Here is a 22,647-nt window from a genome sequence, read left to right on the forward strand (position 1 = left end):
TGCATACCCCGAGTCACCCGGGATGCAGAATATCTGAAGACAGGTGACAGACTTTCTGTCACCCCCTGTCACCTCCCAGCACCCAATTGGTACACCCTTTCTGCAGAAATTCTGCATACCCCGAGTCACCCGGGATGCAGAATATCTGAAGACAGGTGACAGACTTTCTGTCACCCCCTGTCACCTCCCAGCGCCCAATTGGTACACCCTTTCTGCAGAAAGTCTGCTCAATCTGTGTAGCTGCAGGATACAGCATTTCTGCAGAAAGTCTGTCGAGATTGTGGTCACAAGATTACAGCATTTAGGCAGACATTAGATAGAATTTCTGTAGCCCCACTATGGGGAACTGGCATGCATGCATGCAATAAAATAACAGACGCAATAGTATTCTTTGCACATTTTATTTGTCTCCGATTTCTTCCGGGCTGCTTGGTTGGGACCAAGAATATCGCTTCCAAGGAATGAAGTAGTGAGTACCGACATCTCATGTGAGTGGCAGTGACCGCCTTGCACACACCTTGTCGCAGCATGCAAATCAGATGCTTTGACGCGCTGTTCAGCCTGCAGAAGTGCCGCAGGCTCCCAAGTGATGTAGATTCCTCTGGCTCACAAAATCGTGACATCCCTAAAAAAGAAGAAATGTTCAGTTTACTGTAAAGTTAACCCTGCTGAAACTGTAAACTTGTGACATTGTGAAAAGTCTCGTACAAACAGCTACATGAAGCTGCATGGTTGCACAAATACCCGATTATTACATCACATGCAGTTAACATGTAAATGGAACTGGAGCAAACATGAATCTACTATAAAAAACTTCACACAAACGCACGTCTGTACCAAGTCAAATGCGAATTGCACAACCAGAAAACTCGTTAACACATGATAAGCACTCGAAAACCTAATTTATTTATGCGGTGCAACAAAGCCCTGCCCCAAAGGACGATGCATTGAAAAAGAACAGACTCCCTCTTTTTCAGGTGAGAAAACAATTTTTTCCATTAAAGATAGATACTGTTGTTGAAATCTCGGAACCATTTACAAATACACGAAAACACATGACACCCAGCGCAAGAAATACACGCTGTCTGAAGACACTATATAAATAAAAGAACTTGCATACAAGCTAAAATCTGGCCATGCGTCGTACACAGCAATCGGGTGCCATCTCGCGCAGCCGTTAGCTGTGAAGACGACAAATCGACGTACCTCTAGAAATGGCTATACGATTTCTCGCTGAAAAACTACGTACAGAAATAGTAACTTTCCCTGCTTGAATTTTTGCGCCTATTCAAATCAAGCAGTCCCCGGCGCAAGGAAACTTCACAGCAGAAAGCAAATAGTCGATAGATTTTGGCAACATCACGTTTTAGGGCAATTTTCATCAAACTTCGCTAAATGCGCCCTGCGACAAGAACGAACATTCGAAAAGCACGATCATTTTTGTCACGTTACTAATCACCTTGTTACTCGTACAGAAATGCCCACTTCACGGACTACAAAAATGCGCGCACGCGCCGGACTTACCTTTCTAGGCGTGCTCGGTAAACGAGTCTCCGTGACAGCTGCTGCCGCATCGCACAGGTACCGCAGGAAGGACAGTCGGTGCACGGTGCCTCCAGCGTCAACAGCGTAGAATTGCAGATGAACTACAGCACGTGATAGCACAACTTTCAAAAAATTCTTCCGCGCACTGTGATGGAATGCGAGCGCAGCGAGAGTACCATCGGTTTTTCATGAGCCGGTAACAAAGAAAGCGCGACCGGGTCATAACTACGATAATTGGCATCGGCACACCACACGGAAAACACTGAGAGCTACGTTATGCAGTCACAGGGGTTTGGGATCATTAATACACACAAAAATCACCACAATTCCTCCCGGCACGGCATGTTCACTACCTCATCGGTCGCCGTCACTGCGGCGTGCACATGGCGTGCACGCGTGCACGCCGTGACTTGTCGGTGACCAGGTGCAGACGGGAAAATATACTCACCCGTAATTTTACCGGTGCTCGCGGCCAGCGCCTCCTGGGGGCCGGCGCCGAAAGCAACCACGCAGTCGGTGGTTGGATGGATGGTGTCGGCGTCGCGCGGTAAATATGTCCTTAAATTCAGGCTGCGGTTCGAGCCATAGTATAACTGCTGCATTTAATGTACAGTCGACCAAAAAAGTTTACGGTCCACGGGGTCTCAGAAAATGCTAAATATACGAGCAGCCTTTAAAAGTAGCCAGTAAAACCGTACATCACCATGTTGTTCGCATATACCAGTAAAGGCTGGAAATGGGAATACCAGGCTGCATTTGGAGACTGCGGAGATATTCCGCTTTTTGTCAGGTCTCTTGGTCCGCAAATTTTTTGGTCGACTGTACGTTATGTAACACGCCAGTATTACCTTATTAATTATTAATTATCTATTTTAATGTCCTATTTTATTTTTATTATTTTATAATTATTAATTACCTTATTTCAATTAGTATTAAATAATTGAATTATATAACTGCCATTATCAGACTGTTCTTGTAGCAATCAGTGACAAAGTTTTCAAAATGTTAAAATGGCAAAACAGAGCGCAATGATAAAATGTGTCATGGTTCAGGATGCGCACACGTGTGTGTGTGTGTGATTCGTGGGTGGCTGAAAGGTGAAGCCGATTTAACTGTTATTTATAAAATGTGTCATGTAGAATATATATATATATATATATATATATATGTATGTATATTTATATATTTGGCATGCATATTACATACAAGTCTACTTACTTGCCGTCCACACAGTGTCTGCAGACAATATGCAGACAATCTGTAGACTAGCTCTACATGGAGGTGACTGGTGGGTGACTCATGGGTGACTGAAAGGTCAGACCTATTGAACCGTAATTATAAAATGTGTCATGGTTTAGAATATGTATATATATGCGTTTATATATAGATATACATCTACACACACACACACACTCGCTGGGCACGCATATTACAGACAGGTCTACTTGCAGTCCGCACGGTGTCTGCAGACATTCTGCAGACTAGGTCTACGTGGAGGTGACTGGTGGGTGACTCATGGGTGACTGAAAGGTCAAAACTATTCAACCGTAATTATAAAATATGTCATGGTTCAGAATATGTATGTGTATATAGATACATACACATATTTACACACACACTCACTGGGCACGCATATTACAGACAAGTCTACTTGCAGTCCGCACGGTGTCTGCAGACATTCTGCGGACTTAGTCTACAGAAAGGTCGAGTCTACAGATAGGTGACAGGGGTGACTGATAGGTGACTCATGAGTGACTGAAAGGTCAAACCGATTTTTCTAAGGGAGTATCCTTGCTGGAAAGCCCACGAAAGCGCCTTGCGGTATAACTACTTCTGAGGTACGTTATGTTGAATGCCAATGCAGACACGTGAAAAACAGATTATGTTTCTCTTGCGTATTTTTTTGTAAGCGTCCTGGGTAGAAAAATACTCTTCCTTTTTCAACTGTTGACGTGAGTGCAGAAGGCTGACATAAGCCAAGGTGTGATGGCTTCGTGCGGTGTGTGAGACAATGCGTAATAAGTGAAAGGAACGTTTTCAAATTAAAGGGCCACATCTAACACAGGTTGCAAGAATATGCTCGCGTGTAGCGCACTTCCTTTGTACATGGGAAAAAACATCAGCTTGAATAGAATTCGAGTCCAAAAGTGGCTGCACACTGGATGGATATACCGGTGACCACCTTGATCGTGTGTTTTCATATCTTGTTCAATAAAGAAGACATAGCTGAAAGTGCACGTACATGTGGCATACAAAACACTCAATGACTTCGAAGAGGCTGATCTCTGTCATTCATTCAAGCATCTCACACATCAAAGACTCACACTTCAAAGAAACCAATGTCATCGTGATTCTAGAATACTAATATAATAACAGCGGTTATTTAAGCTCCCACAAATTACCTGGTCAAACACAGGCAGAAAGGGGGGCGATCCCGAGTGGAGTTTCAAAGGTTGGTCTTGAATGAACGTGATGATTTATGGACAGGTTCTTGCAGCGTGCAGCATCACTTCAGAAATTGTGGTGTCGCACATGACAACAAAGCAAATAGCATCAGGTTAGAACGGCCGAGGGTGTATGCGAGACGTTCATATAAGGCATCAGGTGGCTCAAGGGAAACAGGCACATGGAGCAAGAACAGGAAACAGGATGCCGCGTTAGGAAGCGGGCTAGAGGATAGTGTAGTCTTGCTCCTTTGTAACAAACTCTGCCCCTGTCCCTTACAGCTTCTCATTCACCAGCCTGTATGCCCTCCGTTTTTCATTATATTGTTCGCTATCTTCCTGTCATCTTCTCTAGCGATGGGAACAAATACTCGACTGCACGAATACCACGTAGCCGAACTGGTTGCAATGAAAACTAAAAGTGCTACAAACTGGAAACTTTCATTTAGTTCTAAAATCGAAAATGCGTAGCTGCATGCACAACGCACTCCCTATGTGTGGATGGATTGCGAATTGAGACGCTAACCAATAATCATGGAAAAATTATAGCAGGTGACCAGCCAAATGTCAAGCCGGTATCATAAAATCAGTCTGTGTAATTTATCGTTTCACCTCTTGTCTTCTGGCTTTTTGGCAGCATCAAAACTTTAAGGTTTGGTGGTGTGAAAAGCCGGTTTACGAGGCATGAGCACACCGTGCGTCTTTCTGTACCGATAGAGCAATAAAAAATTTTATTTGTGAAACTGTGTTGCACTTATCTTGCTGACTCTTTAAGAAAAAGTTGCGAAAAAGAATCGTTATAGAAAATAATACCAACTTGAACCTTTCAGGTATTACTTAGCTTCATCGTGCTTTCAGTTTTCCCATATAAGTTCCGGCTCAATGCGTTGCTAGCAAATCACCCTGGACGATAGTTCTGGCCGGCTGCATGCCGAGATGCTTAGGAAAGAAGAAAGGCATCAGCTTTAACCAGAACGAAAAATTCCATTTGCTACCCTGCACTGGCGAATGGGGAAAAACAGCTTGCTATTGGCCCTTCGTATCCGAGGTCCGTATTAAGAAATCACTTAATAATATGGCATTTTATTGTGAGGAGCAATTGTTCACTGTGTGCGCTTTATTTTTCGCACGAGCAACCTTACAATGAAATGATAGCTTTCTGCAAAAATTATTCACTTGTACATGACATTCTAGAAACCCTAACAGGTCAGGCAGGATCAGCAGGCCCTCAAATACGTACTTTTTTGTATGGAGTGATTTCGTATTTGGAGAGTGCGTGATGCCATACGACTATATATTAGAATGAAATTACGCTTTATTACAATGCTGGGCCTTTCTTTCGATGAGGAGCTGCTTGAAAGATATCACTGCATTATACTGCCTTGTAGTAGGCACTGTAGCTGCGAGAGCGGGAGTTAGAGCTTATAAATCAACGAACATCATTGATTGAGCGCAACACTCTTGCGGCAGTGGGATGGTATCGTTTTAAACTTGGCACAGTCGGGTTTGTTTGAGGGTCGTTTATCATGACGGCAAAGGGTAGGAGATGCTTTGTGTACTTCTGCGAATATTTGTACTTTTGACATTACATGCACAATACTTTTTTTAGTCAAGAGTTCAGTAATAACATTTTCTCGTGTATTGGTAGCAAAAGAAACAGTGATCACTAAAGTACGCTCACTGCATGCCTAGTTTACAAGGAGTTGCATAGCACAGAAACAGCAGTGAGCTCCACTTGTTTACCGCGAGCCATTGTAATACCTTTCTGCAGTAGCTTATGTAGCATAAAACTACGCCAAGGGCAAATAATTTAAATGCTCATAGGTAAATGTTAGAGAAGTATAGCCTGCAATGTCTTTGCAATCATATGAAACCAACGGACTACTTATATTAACGAAGTACGAACCCATCAAATATGTTTTTCTGGGGTTACAGAAATAGAGACATGACAGACAGTTGAAACCTGAAACCAGCTTGCCAGTATTTAAGTTCTTCACATACATTTTATTGCCACGTTTGACAATGTGGACAGTTTTGAAGTAATTATTAATTTTACCTAGAGATCGCCGAGCCCATCCTAACGTGAGAGCGGCGCGCTGTGCGATAAACGCGTATCTCAGGACTGTCAATAAAGTTTTTCCGTGCATCCATCCATCCATCGCTGAATTAATCTCCTGTTGCTGCATGTGCTGCTGATCAGAAGATATCAGGTGGTGTTTTCATAGGGCACTCAGATGGACGAAGTTCCTCCCATGAACCATTACTTCGTCGTTCGCTAAAGTTCGAACAAAGACACGACAGGCTTATCTGTGCTATCAGAATGGACAATTAACGAAAAACTTTAAAAAATGAACGAGGGTAGTTGGTGCACATTCATGATTGTAGTGGGCATAGAATTATACTGACGGAAGAACTTGGAGAATGCAATGTACGTACACTTCCTTTTTTTTATGTTCGTTCCTCAATTTCTTCCGTGACTATAACACTAAGCGCAATCCGATTATAGAGAGACACTAAAGGAAGGCCGATAGAGTTATGCAAACCTAACCACTTCTAACTAGATGATGCCCCTCAGAAGTTTCAAGCCATACTGTACACAATGTTTTGCCATTTCCTGTCTATGTTTGCCAAAACAGTTCATTAAGGGTCTCCATTAGTACGCCAGGTGTACGGAAGCGTTCTCGTGCCCTATTCGCCAAAACGTAAAAAAAGGCGCTGTATATGCCTGATCCAGCGAAAGAAGTCTGATTCATTCTTCTGCCAGCCGTTCCCTGCAGCCTCCTCCTTCCTCGGTTGCATGGGCAGCATTTTGCCTAGAGGCGGAACTAGGTCAGCTTGATTTTCTATGCGAGGCTTAATTTCTTCCCTCCTATGTCAGTGTTCAGGCGAATTCCTGCAAAGCCTTTGGAAGTAGCCGCCTATTTCTGCTGCATCACCGGTACTACTTAATGAACGCAGAGCAGCCGCTCCTAATTAACCTGGTTGATTTTTTGCGCATAGAAGCGACGGGAGTGCTACAGAAAGATACGAACTCCAGCCGGGTGAGGAATGTGCCGGGCTGCTTTTTTTTTATACGTAGGTGTCACTGGGATGAGAGTTAGCCATAATAGCAATGGCAAAGTTTTGATTAGAATGAACTCTTTCGTACAGGTAACGCCGCGAAGCTATGTTCATGCCTACTGAAAGAGAGATCAAGCAAGGTTTGCCTCCTAAAGAATGGCGATTCATAAAAAAAGTCATTTCTGATATTCTGTTGGTAACTTAACCGACTAATGAACCAGACGTGTACGTTAATGAACCGCATATGAAGCACATGATTGAACATTAAGCTCCTTCCAGGTAGAAACTGATTTCACTGCGACAAGCCTAGCTGTACCAGGATAACAAAAAAAATTTAACCATACGCGCCCATCAGCATTTGCGGGTCACATGGACGTAGCATTGGAAACGTAATTAGCGGATAGTAATCCTTGTTTGCCATAAATGATTTAGCTAATGGGTTGTAACCTCCAAACGCCAGAAACAAACAAAACTATGTGCATTTCGATTGTTCATCACGTGTACTACTTTTTGACAAGCAAGGATTTTTAGCGTTGTGCTCGTGTCTGTTTCTGTGGTTTTTCCTTCGCGCTACAACTCCTCTCATAATTTTCAATAGTGCTCCGAAAGAACACAAATCCGCCGGGCATGTCCTGGGAGACGAGACACGTCAAGCATGAACGTACGAGGCAATTTCTTGCGTTGATAGCTTTACGAGATGATCCGGCATTTAAATAAAGAATAATACATTGGAGGCAAGTGCGCAAGAAATAGAAACCAATTTCCTGTGTGCTGTCACTTGCCCTAAGCTGCCCTATAGTGTCGATATAAATCTAAACGCCAACGTGTCATAATGACGTGCAATTCAACTTCATCTTGCGACCTTGGTTTGTATAAATCCCAGTGACACATTCCGGTATTCGAGAAAGTTGTCGTTTGGCAACGCAGTATGTTTTGCAAGTGATAACACGACAGTGCCACGCAACAGCTTGTGCAGACAGGCAAGTTAATGTCTCTCTGCTGTTGAGTCGCCTGAACATCGCACGTTATCTTTTTTGTTCCGATGTGAACAAAACGTTCAATGACGGCAATCGAGGAGTTGAGCTGGTTATAATATTTATTTGAATGGACACCAACAGAAAATATGGTCAAATACAGCCAGTGAATGATGACAAGTCCATGCCCCATTGCACACGCCTCTTGATGGTTGAATTCGTGAGGCGTAAAAGTTTGGAGGCTATGTAGCAATATGCAATTGTGCACGCTATAGGTACCTCGCGACATATTGGAAACAGCGCAGACAGCATGAAAGCAATAGAAGAGATAAATGTTTGATATCAGAGGAAAACAAATAATAAAGCAAGTTGCTAACAGTTGCCTCGCCCATTCTCTATGCCTGGCGTAAGTGTCGTCGACAGCGTAATAGGCACCTGCGTAGTCGTCGAACTGCACTATCCTCCAGCTATCCGGGAACATACACTATTATTCATTTATATGTACGTGTCGCTTATGGTGTAGCGTCGTCTGGTCGCCAGCATTGATGGAGCAACAATGACTAATGGACTCAGTTTCCTGGCACACGATACAATAAAGCCACAATCGTGCTTGCGAACCAACATACACGCAAACTGCCGGAGCCTGTGGCATTGTGCGCGCTGTCTAGATCTGAGTCGCTGTGAAGTGTCATTGCTTTCTTTTAAATTTTCCTCTCTCATACGCGTATTGATTCTGCAAGTAGCTCGCGCTACAATACCCAGGCCACACGACACGTTGTGGCCCCTAATGGACATTGGGACAAATTTTCTAGCTTTTTTCAGACATGCGGGTGCATGTAGAGCAGGCCGGCTACTGATCTTTTATGAAAAACATGCTTTTATCAAATGGATGAGAATTCGCGTAATACGTGCACTGTCTTAGTGGGTTGCTAAAGCATGCTTCTTTTCGATGGTTTGTCTCTTAAGTTGTTAATACTACGCGTATGTCTTTGCTGACTCTGCTCTCCGGGAAGTAATGTCGACGTAGCAGAATAACTCGATCAAGTCTTTATGCAAGATTGTTATTTTTTTTATGCAGCATTGATTTAGACACAGTCAAGATCTTGGATGGCAAGGCCAAAGGCAGTACATTGTCTGCCTGACTAAGGCCCTGTCACGCCTACATTGCTCACTTTCTTCACTTTGTCCAAATAAGGAGAGCAGAACAGGTATGACTACTACATGATCCCGTTATTTATTTACATCTCTTCTTGTCGAAAACACGAGTCAGTGAATTGCCATGTTTTAAGCTAAGTTAGGCCATGCCTGCTAGGAGCTGTTTCTGCCAGTTACATGAAATCTGTTCAATTTCGGGGGTAATGGTATTTAGGTTGATACTATGGAGCGTATGCTGCACATGTGAAATCACTGCGCATGTTTTTATGTAACGATAAGCACGTCAACTTTTCTGCCCTTGCTTATACCAGCCCGGGTGCTGTGCTCATTGACGCTTTGAAACAGTGGTGTGATTGGGCAGTTTGTTACATATTTTGAAGGAAGAACACTGGCATTTATAGCGCTGGCACCTCCGTTTTTCTCAAGCCAAATTTATGTTTTATTTGTCATGAGACCTAAGCATTGCCGCAGACTATTTAAAAACACTGCATCTCCAACAACTGTGGTGACTTTCTGCAGACTAATTGTTGCACCATGCTGAAACATCACTCAAGATGCTCCATATTTTATACGTAATTTACTGCAAAGGCTGTTTTTGACCCTGCAGCACCTTTAACCTGCCTAGAAATCACCCATAATCTTATTTTGCCGCTCATTTTCACCAAATATAAACTATGGGTGCTATAACGTAAAACTATTCCAAACTTTTCTATTCCAATTCTGTTATCAGCCCTCCACGACTGGTAAAAAACTTTTTTCGACCACCCCCACTTCACCTGTCTGTCCCGCGACGTCACGAAAACCGCGATACCTCCCCATCTGATAAGAAGTGTACACACTGATTATGAATGATTTGACAGAAAAAAGAAAAACAGTTACTTCTAATTCGACCCCTTTTCGCCATTAGTCCTCGGCTATTGGTAAAAAGTTTTCGGGCTGCACCCACTTCACCTGCCTGTCACGCGACGTCACAAAACCGCAAGAACTCACCACGTCAAAGTGACGTGTACACGATAAAGATGCATTAATATGCCGAACAAAACTGAATTTTCTTCGGAATAACCGCAGGCTGCCCCGTTCCGAAAGAAATAAAAGATGGCTGCCGCCGATCGCTCAGACGCTGGCTACTCGCACCTGCCGGAGAGCATGGGTGTATTTCCGTATAATAAAACTTCTTGCGTGGCCGTGTAACGTTTTCGAGCACTTTTGGCACATTTACCCCCTCATTCTGCCAACTCTTCTTTGCTGAGGGTCCGTTTTAGCGTCATTCTTGAGCTTCCGTTGCATGCCACCGTGATTTTCGACCCGGCTCCGCAAGGTAAGTAAGGGAAAGCCGGCCAATCGTAGACGCCGGCACCACCCTCTTCATCCGGTTATCGACTTTCAATGCAGTGGCTCGGCCCCATTGAATTCCTCTCCACTTGAGCGTTCTCCTCGCCTCTTGTCAGCCAATTAGATACGACAAGCCGCTCAGTGTAGGCAATGTTATTCGTTTTTCAAGCAAACAAAAGTGATCTCCTATGAACGAGGAGAGCGTTTGATTGGTCTGTTCAGACAACCCTGCGGGTGACCGCCTGGTGCTTGCGTTGGTGGTTACGCAAATTTGACGTCAGAAGATTGGAATAGAAACATATTGGAATAGTTTTACGTTATAGGGCCCTATGTCTCTCGCTCGTGTCGCTCTTTTATTCTATACATAATGAGCGTGAGATCTGTGTCCCTTAAAGTTTTGGGACTCTGAGAAACATTGCTCTTAACAGCCGTGGAACACTTTCGAGCAGTTGCTTAAAGTGGTCATAAATCACCACTCGAGTTTGGCGAAGAAATGGCGCCCGTGGATATGCTGCTTATGCATATCTCAGCCAAATTTCGCAGACGTACGCGCCACGTGGAGCTCACAAGCAGAGCGTGCAGTCACGTTTTCCTCAAACTCACTTTTTTCAAACAAAGCCTTCTCAACGGAATGTTCCGAAACTGCCGGTGGCTTGCATACGTTTTGAACACTCAACTAGCCTCAAATCACGCCAAAATTAACGTGAGACCACTCGTACGCTTGCCAGCACGCGCTCACTTCTGGTCTCTTGTGGCTAGACGTATTGGCCGAGATCTCTTCTTACTGAGCTCTTGACAACGCTCCAAAATGCGTTTCTTGAATGTGTCCGCTATCCGTCGATCAAGCTGCTGCAGCACAAAGGCAGTCCGCACAACGCTATAACTCGACCAGACTGGAGGCATGAGCGCGAGTGCGCACTCAAGCGCTGTTGCGCGCCATACATTTGCGTGCAACAGTTTCTGCTTAGTAGCGTAGATAACGCGGCCGCCGCGAGATGCCGCAATGAGCCCGCTCGCTGAGCGCGCTGCGGCTCGCTGAGAACAACCGCATAGGAGGACAACCATAGTCTGTGACCCAAAGCGTGTGGCGAACCGGCTAGGGCACCACCATCCGACTGGAACAGGTCATCCACTCCCTGAATTGCACACCTTCGAGGTGTGTTGCCACCAAGGTGGAAGTTCGTTATGTTAAGAATGCTTGCAACGCAAGTACGCAGAGCAGAATAAATTGCTTAGCCGATTTGCGCGCTGTCGACGTACTTGCACGAGCTAACATACATATTGTTGCGGGAAGAAAGCAGGCCCACGAGTGTAAAATAACTTATATTTACAAATGATGGATATGGCGTTCAGGCAACCGCCAGACTTCGTCTTTCTCTAGTCCAATTCAACGTCTTCCTTCACTTCACCGTAACATCACCCTCCCGGTGGGGGAGCTCCGTCCCGGTGCAAGTTAAACAGCCTCACTTATTGGGGGGACATAGGGCTTGAGCCTGGTGACGTGAACAACATCACTGGTTAAGTTGGGAGGCACGGAAGGCTGACCGAGTGGGGCGATCTCGTAGGTCACGTCGGACAGTTGGCGTAAGATCTGGTACGGACCAGAAAAACGGGACAGTAATTTTTCCGACAAGCCGACACGACGTGAAGGCGTCCAGAGAAGGACAAGGGAACCAGGTGAAAAATGGTGGTCTCGGTGCCGAAGGTCGTAGCGTCGCTTTTGAGAAGCTTGCGAGACTGTGAGGCGATGACGGGCGACATCTCGGGCCTGGGCGGCTAAGTCAATAGCATCGCGAGCGTAAGCAGTGCTGGGTGACTGTACTGCGGAAGGTAGCAACGTGTCAAAAGGCAAGGTGGGGTCGCGGCCGTACAAAAGGAAAAATGGTGAAAATCCGGCAGTGTCGTGACGGGACGAGTTGTATGCGAAAGTGACGTATGGTAAAGCGACGTCCCAGTCGCGGTGAGCGTTGGAAACGTACATGGCGAGCATTTCAGTGAGTGTGCGGTTGAGTCGCTCGGTGAGGCCGTTCGTTTGAGGGTGGTACGCGGTAGCAATCCGATGTTCTGTAGAACAGGAGCGGAGCAGATCATCAACGACCTTCGATAGAAAGTAGCGGCCGCGATCCGTCAGCAACTGGCGAGGGGCGCCGTGGTGCAGGATGACGTCTTTTAGTAAGAAGTCGGCGACATCTGTAGCGCAGCTGGTTGGCAGGGCTCGTGCGATGGCATATCTAGTGGCATAATCGGTTGCTACAGCAATCCATTTGTTTCCTTTGATGGAAATTGGAAACGGACCAAGGAGGTCGAGGCCCACACGGAAGAAGGGCTCTGTAGGTATATCAATGGGTTGAAGCAAACCAGCGGGAGGCATAGCAGGCGTCTTCCGGCGCTGACACAGGTCGCAAGAAGCGACATAACGGCGCACAGAGCGATAAATGCCAGGCCAGAAGAAGCGGCGCCGCAGGTGGTCGTAAGTACGAGTGACGCCCAGATGTCCAGCAGTAGGAGCGTCATGAAGTTGCTGGAGCACGGTGAGTCGAAGGTGCTTGGGGACGACTAGGAGGAGCTCCGGGCCGTCAGGACGAACGCTACGACGGTATAAAGTTCCATCGCGCAAGGTGAACATCCGAAGGGACGGGTCATTGGGCGAGGAGCTTAGGCGTTCCATAAGTGTTCGAAGAACAGGATCCTTGCGCTGCTCGTCGCCAATGTGGAGGAAGCCGGAGAGGGACAGAATACTGATGTCCGAGTCTGCATCGGTATCGTCCGGCTGATCCACGGGATTGCGGGACAGGCAGTCAGCGTCTTTATGCAGACGTCCTGACTTATATATAATAGAAAATGTATATTCTTGTAGGCGCAATGCCCAACGTGCAAGTCGTCCAGTTGGGTCCTTCAAGGAGGAGAGCCAGCAGAGGGCGTGATGGTCGGTGACAACGCAGAAGCTCCGACCGAAAAGGTACGGGCGAAATTTCGCGACCGCCCATACGAGCGCGAGACATTCTCTCTCAGTAATGGAGTAATTTCGCTCGGGCGTGGAAAGGCGGCGGCTAGCGTAAGCGATGACACGGTCTTGGCCCTGTTGACGCTGAGCGAGGACAGCGCCGATGCCATGACCACTCGCGTCAGTTCGTACTTCAGTGGGCGCAGAAGGGTCAAAGTGGGAGAGAATCGGGGAAGTGGTAAGCCGCTCAATCAGGGTAGAGAAGGCTTTCTCCTGTAGCGGTCCCCAAGAGAAAGAGGCGTCTTTCTTAAGAAGGTCAGTGAGAGGGTGAGCGATGTCCGCAAAATTTTTCACAAATCGCCGAAAATAAGAGCATAAGCCCAGAAAACTACGGACATCGTTCTTTGAACAAGGTACAGGAAAATTTCGCACGGCGTGAACTTTCTGTGGATCAGGTTGGATTCCGGCGGCGTTGACGAGATGACCAAGCATGTTAATTTCACGGCGACCGAAATGGCACTTGGAGGAGTTTAGCTGAAGGCCAGCCCTGCGAAACACGGAGAGTATGGTTGTGAGGCGCCGCAGGTGGCTCTCGAAGTTCGGCGAAAACACAATCACATCGTCGAGGTAACACAGGCATGTAGACCACTTCAAGCCGCGCAAGAGAGAGTCCATCATGCGCTCGAATGTAGCTGGCGCATTGCATAATCCAAAGGGCATGACTTTAAATTGGTACAGACCGTCCGGTGTGACAAAGGCGGTTTTCTCGCGGTCCATCTCATCGATGCTAATCTGCCAATAGCCGGAGCGGAGGTCAATTGATGAAAAGTATTGGGATCCGTGAAGGCAGTCAAGAGCGTCATCAATGCGAGGCAAGGGATAAACATCCTTCTTTGTTATCCGGTTGAGGTGACGGTAGTCAACGCAGAAGCGCCACGAGTTATCTTTTTTCTTTACTAAGACAACCGGTGATGCCCACGGGCTACTGGAGGGTTCAATGATGTCCTTGTCCATCATCCTTTCTACTTCTTGCTGTATGATGGCCCGTTCTGTTGCCGAGACACGATATGGCCGCCTATGAATGGGGCTGGCGTCGCCGGTGTTGATGCGATGCGTGACAACAGATGTCTGGCCAAGTGGACGGTCGTCCAAATCAAAGATGTCCCGATAAGATGACAGGAGATGACGAAGAGCTGTTGTTTGCTCGGAAGGAAGGTCGGGGGCGATCATCTTAGAAACATCGTCCGCAGGCGTCGAGTACGAAGGAGTGGATGACAAAGGTCCGTTCGTACTGAGGAAGGATTCAGAGGTCAAAAAAGAAATCTGAAATTCTTCCAAAGGAGTGATATGCGCTATGGCGATACCGTGTGGCAAAACATGTGACGAGAACCCAAAATTGAGGATGGGCACGCGAGCGCAGTTTTCGCGGATCCGAATTAAGGTGCTCGGTAGGGCAATATTACGCGACAAAACCACGTCAGTAAGCGGCGACAGGACGTACTCGCCATCAGGTACGGGAGGACAGGGCGTCAGCAGGACATTTGTAGCAGCCTGTGGAGACAGCCTTGCAAATTCAGCAGCACATAAGCGGTGTGGAGCACAAGTGGTTGCGTCGGCAGGAAGCGGCAGGTCCAACTGTACAACACCTGCGGAGCAGTCAATTTGGGCAGAGTGTTTCGAAAGGAAGTCGAGGCCGAGAATTAGGTCGTGTGGGCAGTGTTCAAGGACGATAAATAGAACAACGGTATAATGGCCCCCAATGGTCACACGTGCTGTGCACATTCCAAGGACAGGTGACGTACTCCCATCGGCGACTCGCACGGTGCACGGTACGGCGGGGGTCAGAACCTTTTTGAGCCGGCGGCGGAGAGCAGCGCTCATAACTGAAAGCTGCGCTCCTGTATCAACGAGAGATCTAACAGGAACGCCATCGACTTCAATGTCCAGCAGGTTTCCACATGTAGGCAGGGTCAATAGAGGATTTGTGGGCCGGGTCGGAGTTGCAGCTTCACCTCCGGGAGCTGCACCGCCTAGTTTCCCGAAGCGAAGCGACCGGTTGCAGAAGGGGACGAAGAGCGGTGAACGAGAGGCGAACGGGACCTACGACCTTGCGGAGACGGGGATCGGCTGGATCTTGGTGGAGCACTGTCGGCGTTGATGTTCCTAGTCGGCGTATAGGGCGAGAAAGTGCGATTGTCGGGTACTTGGCTGTAGTGACTCGGAGACGACCACCGAGGAGGCGACGACCAGTGGTTGCGGCAATGACGGGCGATGTGTCCAATACCGGAACAATTAAAACAGATGGGTTTATCATCCGCTGTGCGCCATTCAGCTGGGTTGCGACGGAGTGGTGGAAAGCTTTGCGTCCGGGAGCGAGCGGTCGGAGAAATTTGGTAGGTGTTGGTATGGCGGACTGAGCAGAGAGATGGAATGCCCAAACTTGCTATTTCCTCCCGAACGACCGCTTGTATAAGGGAGATAGCGGGTACGCTTTCCCGACAGTCTGAACGAACGGGAGCCGGGGCCATGGCCTCAAGCTCACGGCGAACGATGCGCGTTATTTCTTCCGGTCCTGCGGGCTGAACGAACCGCGGCGGGTCTTCGCAAGAAGATGTCGCGGCGGTATTGGGCAACCGGTCGAAAGTTTGAGTGACGCGGCGGCCCTTCGCTTGTTCGAAGCGCCGGCACTCCTTAATAATTGCATCCACAGTGGCACAATCCTTACACATCAAGAGATTGAAGGCATCGTCTGCAATACCTTTCAATATATGGCCAATCTTGTCTGCCTCGGTCATGTTGTCATCAGCCTTGCGACAGAGGGCCAGCACATCCTGTATGTACACGACATAGGATTCTGTGGACGTCTGAGCGCGGCACGCAAGTTCTTTTTTAGCTGCCAGCTGACGACCGACAGGTCTGCCGAACAGGTCTCGCATTTTTTCTTTGCAAACATCCCAGCTCGTTAGGTCAGCTTCATGTGTGTCATACCATTGCTTCGCAGTTCCCTTCAGATAAAATATTACGTTTGCAAGCATCATTGTAGGATCCCACCTGTTGTTGTCGCACACTCGCTCGTACATCGTAAGCCAGTCCTCGACGTCGACGTTGTCCGTGCCACAAAATGTTCCCGGGTCCCGTGGGTGAGTGAGGATGACCGTGGGCACGGGCTGCCGAGGCGTTGTCGCTTGTGTCGGTTGATTTGCCATTGTGGCAGCAGGTAGATGACGTCCGCTGCGAAGTTCCGTGGTGGTACCCCGCACCTTCCACCAAAATGTTGCGGGAAGAAAGCAGGCCCACGAGTGTAAAATAACTTATATTTACAAATGATGGATATGGCGTTCAGGCAACCGCCAGACTTCGTCTTTCTCTAGTCCAATTCAACGTCTTCCTTCACTTCACCGTAACAATATTACTAAGACGACGTTTTGTTCGACCCTCGGTATTGTGTGATTGCCGCAAAGGTTAATGCGAAAGGAAATGTGCTACTCCTGTCACTAGGCACAAGAATAGCCGCGCGTAGCTATCTAGTCCGCTGCAGCACAGTAAAGAGATGAGACATTGTGAACGCAGCTGTAAGTTGAGAGAGGAGCATGCGTTGTGGGCACGGCCCCCTCCGCCGCAGCCTTCGCGGTGCCATACATTGAAAAAGGAGCGGGAGCACCGCCAAGGTGATAAAAGGCGATCTTCTATTGCCAATAACTCCGCTTGCGCTGGGTGCATTGAAGTACCTTTTGCAGCAAATTATATCTGAAATGGTCTATGCATTTCTAGACTTCAATAAAAAGTGTTCCAGGGCCCCTTTGAGAATTTTTAAGGCATATAATTACCTGATGCTATTGAAAGTTTCGCCTACACGTTGTTCTTAAAATGCCCGTTATAGGGGTGGGGGTGAAGGGAGGGATGGCATTGCAGCAGAGCGCCGTCTTCGTAGTTGCACGGCAAAACGAAGCTCCTCGCTTGTCCGCACAGCTACAGGCATAGTTGCTGCTCTCCCCCATGTTCTGTGCTTACCTTCCGCTGCTGTTCGTCTGGTATGTGCTAAGCAAGGGATTTGTGACAGCGCCGGTGACAAGTCTGGCCAGATTTTTTTTCGGCAATAGGCAGCCTAAAGAAGACATAAAATAAAATAAAATTTGCATGCTAAAAAGTGGCCAACAAAGGTGATGTTTTCCATCTTGCTCTCTCGTGTCTGTGTTTAATTTGACGCGTATTAAAAAGCCCCCTGTACTAAAAAAAAGGCCGTCTTCCCAATGTCAGCTTAATCCAATAACACCATATGACATAGGAGCCTTAATTATTCACATTGGCTGCGACGCCTCGCCAAGAGCGCGCCTCGATGGAGCAGAGTGGACGAAACGGAATACCACCTCGTCAGGTGTTGCGTGAGGAGAGAGAGCATTGGCGCGACGTGACGTCGCCTTTGCTCTCGCTCTCGGAAGCCTGCGTAATCCCCGCGTTCCTTGACCGCTCACGGTCTGGCCTGCGTTCTGGCCTGCGTTCGAAAACGAGCCAAGTGTCTCAACGCTCTAAGGAGCGTTGAGAGCGTTGAGAGCGTCTCAACGCTCTCAACGCTCTTCATGCCTCTAAGGACCACTCTGCGGCATTCAACTGGACATTAATTTACAATTCATAAGAAGTGTTTAGGTGTTCTCGTTTTTTTTTTTGTCGTTAGCCTTAGCGCTGATTTGTCATTACTATGAGTCCAATCCAACCAGGCCCATATACAGAATTAGTAGATCACCAATGCAATTGCTGTATACAAAAAAACGATACAGTGTTTCCGTTCTGCAACATATATCAAAACGTCTTGTCCGTAATAGGGACGAAACAATTCAACATTTAATTTTCTAATCGCGCAGCGAAACATATTCCTGAATTCCCATCAGGGGTACAGCGCACTTCTACAAACTTGATATATCACTGATGCGTGTGCTTATCGCGCAAACGCTCCTGTATAACTCTGAGAATGATCGCCGATGAATTCTGAAGGATTATCTACCAGCATTATTTTTGTAGCCCCAATGTATTCAAGGCAAATTTCTTCACAAATAAGTATTTTTGAGCAGTGCCTCTCGACTAACACCCGTGTGGAAACGGTATATTTTTTTGCTGATTTGTTGAACCGAGGTAAAAGAATAGGCTTTACTCACAGCATCTACTGTGGATTAACAAGCGCTATCACATTGCATGCACACTCATGCACACTCATGTTTCAGCGAACACTTTCAAAAATTCTTGAAGGTTGCCTGTGGCAGATAGCACAAATATATTTCATGAGGTGGTCTACTCCACTGAAAAAATTGTAATGCATAATAGAATATTTAACAAAGATAATTAATTAACGTTTAATATAATTACATCTTGGCGCATATTGAAATTTGCAAATTCTAGCCGTGGAGTTCGCAAGACGGATTCACTTGGAACGAATTATCATTATAACACCAATTCCCGAAGTTTGCGGAGAAATCCATTGGCATTCCAGTTACCTTTATTTAATTAGTTATTTGTTTGTTTATTTGTTTGTTCATTTATTTGATTATATATTTGTTCATAATGCAGCGCAATAAGTGCTGCAGTAGGAGTGGATTGATGGAGGAAAGTTATACGCAGAAAAGTACGATACAAGGATAAAGGTGATGTGCTAGGACCGTTCATCCGGAATGGTAGATACAAAACTTCGGGGTCAGCATGAGCGAACGGGCCCATGTAAGGAATTCTAGTCTTCTGTGGAAAGTGGGGAAAAGCTGAATTTAAACGTAGTATTGGGCATACAAAGTAGCGCATCAAGTTCAAGTTGCGATGCCATCTATTCTATGACTACGGCGCAAGGTTAGTACAGTTTTTTGAAAGTCTAACGGAAGAATTGACGATGCCGTGCAAGAAATCTAACAATATTATGCCGCGACGTGCATAGCACGAAACTAAATTCAAGGAACGCAGTGCAGAAGAGTGAAAAGTCACGATCATAATGGTGACATATATTTCTTACAGCTTTTTTTTTAATTGCTTCTAGCCTGTTAATCTAACGCGGCTTATAAGGTATCCAAACGACAGATTCGTAGTCAACAACAGGGTGGATAAGCGATTTATATAACAGTAGCTTAGGATATTTTGGCGAGTTGGATAGCGTACGACGCAGGTAATCAGATTTTTTTATTGCTTTGTTACAATCGTAATCAATGTGATTACACCATGACATCTTATGCGTAAGTATAACAGCGAGATACTTATAGTGAGATATCCTACACATAGCACGGTTATTGAAGGAGTGACGAAAAGGTGAAGAAGATTTTACAGGACATAAGGAAGGTTTTATCAAAGTTAATGTTCATTTGCTAGGCATTACACGAAGTACAAAACCTAGAAAATGAGGTAGTCTTGGAGGTGGTAATGACCTTCAGAAGAGGTAATAACTTCATATAAAATACAATCATCGCCAGAAATACTGATGTTAGAATAGATCTTAGTAGGCAAATCATTTATGTAAATTTAAAACAAAAGCAGTGGTCCAAGAACGGAGCCTTGTGTGCACTCCAGCTGCCACATCTGTAACAGTAGATTCGGTCGAGCTCGAGGAGACGAACTGGGAACGAAGTGAAAGAAAGCTCGAAATCCAGTGAACTTATTCAGGATTATTTAGTACAGCGTTAAGTTTAGCAAGGAGTTTAGAATGTAATACTGTGTCAAACGCTTTACAGATGTTATAAAGATGGCGTCAACATATTTGCCAACATCAAGGTTAAGGAAAATGTCATGCCTGAACTCAACTAACTGCGTTGTCGTACTATCACCGCGCCTAAATCCATGCCACACGTTAGATAGCAGATTATGGGATTCAGGGAAAAGCAATATGTGTTAATTATTAAATGCTCTATAATTTTTTATGAGTGTGATGTTATTTATATTGGTCTCTAGTTCGATAAAGACTGCTTATCCCCCGCCTGAATGCATAAAACGATGTTTTTTTAAAGAAAGTCACTGGAGCGCTTATGCCTTTCTTCGCAAAGTTCATTAAATAATATCACGACACTGGCCTCATCCTGAAATTCGTTCCAAATGGATCCGCCTTGCGAACTACATGGCTGGAATTTGTTAATTGCAATATGAGCCTTAAAGTAATTAGATAAAAATAATTCGTGATTTTTGGTTGATTAGTTGATTATAGATTAAATTTTTGCGCAAGCAATGTCCGCCTTTTCGAGTAGACTAGCTCATGAACTAGAACTGTGCTGTCTGCCACAGGCAACGTTTAGACAAATTTCGAAGTGTTCGCTGGAACACCCGGTATAATATTAGTATGTAAGATAAATTATATGACTCGTAATTTTATGAGTGACTTTTTGTTCAAGCAGCGCAAATACAACAATCATTATCGCCACGAGTATGGTTGTTGCTGCCGACGCTGCAATAGCTTTTACATTCTGAAGTAAATGATCAGGTGTCGCACATTGTCGCTCGTAGTTGAGCAAGAGTTAAGGAATACGAACCTATCATAGGTCGTTGGAATATGTCTTCGCTGAATGTCCTAGCGTTCTCCATAATCAGTATCGTGCGAAGATATTGCCGCTCGCGTTCGTCGATGGCACAAGAAGCTACAAGAGCGCTCCCGCTGTCCTGAAGTTGTATCAGACTTCTCAATCATCTCTGACAGTGAGGCATCGCCTTACGCTGGTATCATGTCCTTCTTGTTTACATGTATTAGTGGAGCTTGCGTGTATCCTCTTTATGATAACGGAGGTGAGATAATTCAACCTGGAATTAGTTTTAGCGACCACTGGCATATTCAGTGGTGCGTAGCTACTTTATCAGCCAATGTTTCTCTCGTGCATAGTCACTAAAAAAAACATTATTGATTATCTAACTTACCGTTTCTTTCATAACTGGTTTCATTTTTATGTCTCCCGACGACACATAGCCAATGAACCTACTCCTAGTCGGCATAGGGGGTGGAAAGAAATGTATGACCCGGATGCCGTCGAGCTAACTCTATGAGGATCAGAAAGACTAAAAACGAACAGAGCAGGGTTCCACATGTAAAAGAAGTAAGACGATTACACGATAAAGAAAACAGTCAGAAATATGAGTGGCTTCGGGGACACCGCACATGTGCAGATAGCAGCCATGGAGCTTGGAGGCCAGGGATCGTCGCGCGCCACTGCTGCACTTCCACGATCCACCGCTCCGAACTATGAAGTCTCAGAATGACCACCGAAGCCGGAGAATGAGAAATACACGACAGGAAAAAAAATTCTATGGCCAGGCTTCAGACTTCTCCGCGAAAGAAAAAAGAAGATAAAAAACATGAACGGTTCTAACAGAAGAGCGCCTTCCCGAAGTGACCGCAGACACTTGGTAGCACGCGCTTCGCCACCATGAGGTTAATTAATGGTCCCTGGCCATGGTCCAGAGAACACACCGCTGAGAGAAGGAGAAAAGCTACACTTCGAGGAACCCAACAAGGTAGAGATATGAGATTTTTTGTAAGGAAAAACACGGGGACGAGGTGGGGAGGTTGGGAGAAGTTTTCGCTCTCGCTAGAGGCAATAAGGATCAGCCCTGGACCACTAACTGCGGTCTTTTCTCTCGGTGCCTTGCTCGTAGCCATCCGGGGACACAAGCTTGTAACAATGCAGTGTTGATGGCACCCCACTACAATCTTCTACCACAGTATAAAGCAAGGAAAGCATTCGTAAAGTCGTGCTCTTTATACCTTAGCCTCCTTTGTCTCTATTATCCCCTTTTCGAGAGTGCAACGACGCCGCGTTTGCAAGTCTCGATTTCCATTTCTAGCACCCCACACGCCACTATGCCGGTGGAGCTGCACGGTGTCTAAGAGAGGCGAGGCCCTTAAAAGTGGTGACCGCATAGGGGACAGAGAAGGATGGAGGCCGAGAATGCAGAAAGAAAGCCACATAGGGTGATTGCCCGCCGCCTCGCACATTACCATCGGTACCACTATTCTGATCCTCACGAATCTGAAAAAAGAGTTTCGAACAAAGGGAATTTTTCAATGGTTAGCTTGCACCATGGAGACGGCTCATTTAGCACTTGCGTTCCTTCTTACACGACTTCATGTCTCATCTTTCTTGTTCGCTTAAAAAATTTCGTTTCTTCTCAGATGAACCTTTCTACGCGCGTTACTCATACCATCCAGGTGACTCCATGGACTCTGCTTGGTGGTGTGTACCAGGCA

The 22,647-nt window shown here is 46.2% G+C and overlaps 1 long non-coding RNA gene across 1 annotated transcript; it reads right to left on the bottom strand.

The window, feature by feature from the left end:
* Positions 1-387: 387 nt before the first annotated feature.
* Positions 388-1,871, bottom strand: LOC139059667 (uncharacterized). Its single transcript, XR_011514293.1, has 2 exons — positions 1,525-1,871; positions 388-625 (listed from the first exon to the last, which is right to left on the bottom strand). It is a non-coding gene; the product is annotated as an uncharacterized lncRNA (long non-coding RNA).
* Positions 1,872-22,647: the final 20,776 nt, after the last annotated feature.

The sequence above is a fragment of the Dermacentor albipictus genome, chromosome 4 (assembly GCF_038994185.2).
Source record: "Dermacentor albipictus isolate Rhodes 1998 colony chromosome 4, USDA_Dalb.pri_finalv2, whole genome shotgun sequence".
In the NCBI taxonomy this organism is placed as follows: domain Eukaryota; kingdom Metazoa; phylum Arthropoda; class Arachnida; order Ixodida; family Ixodidae; genus Dermacentor; species Dermacentor albipictus.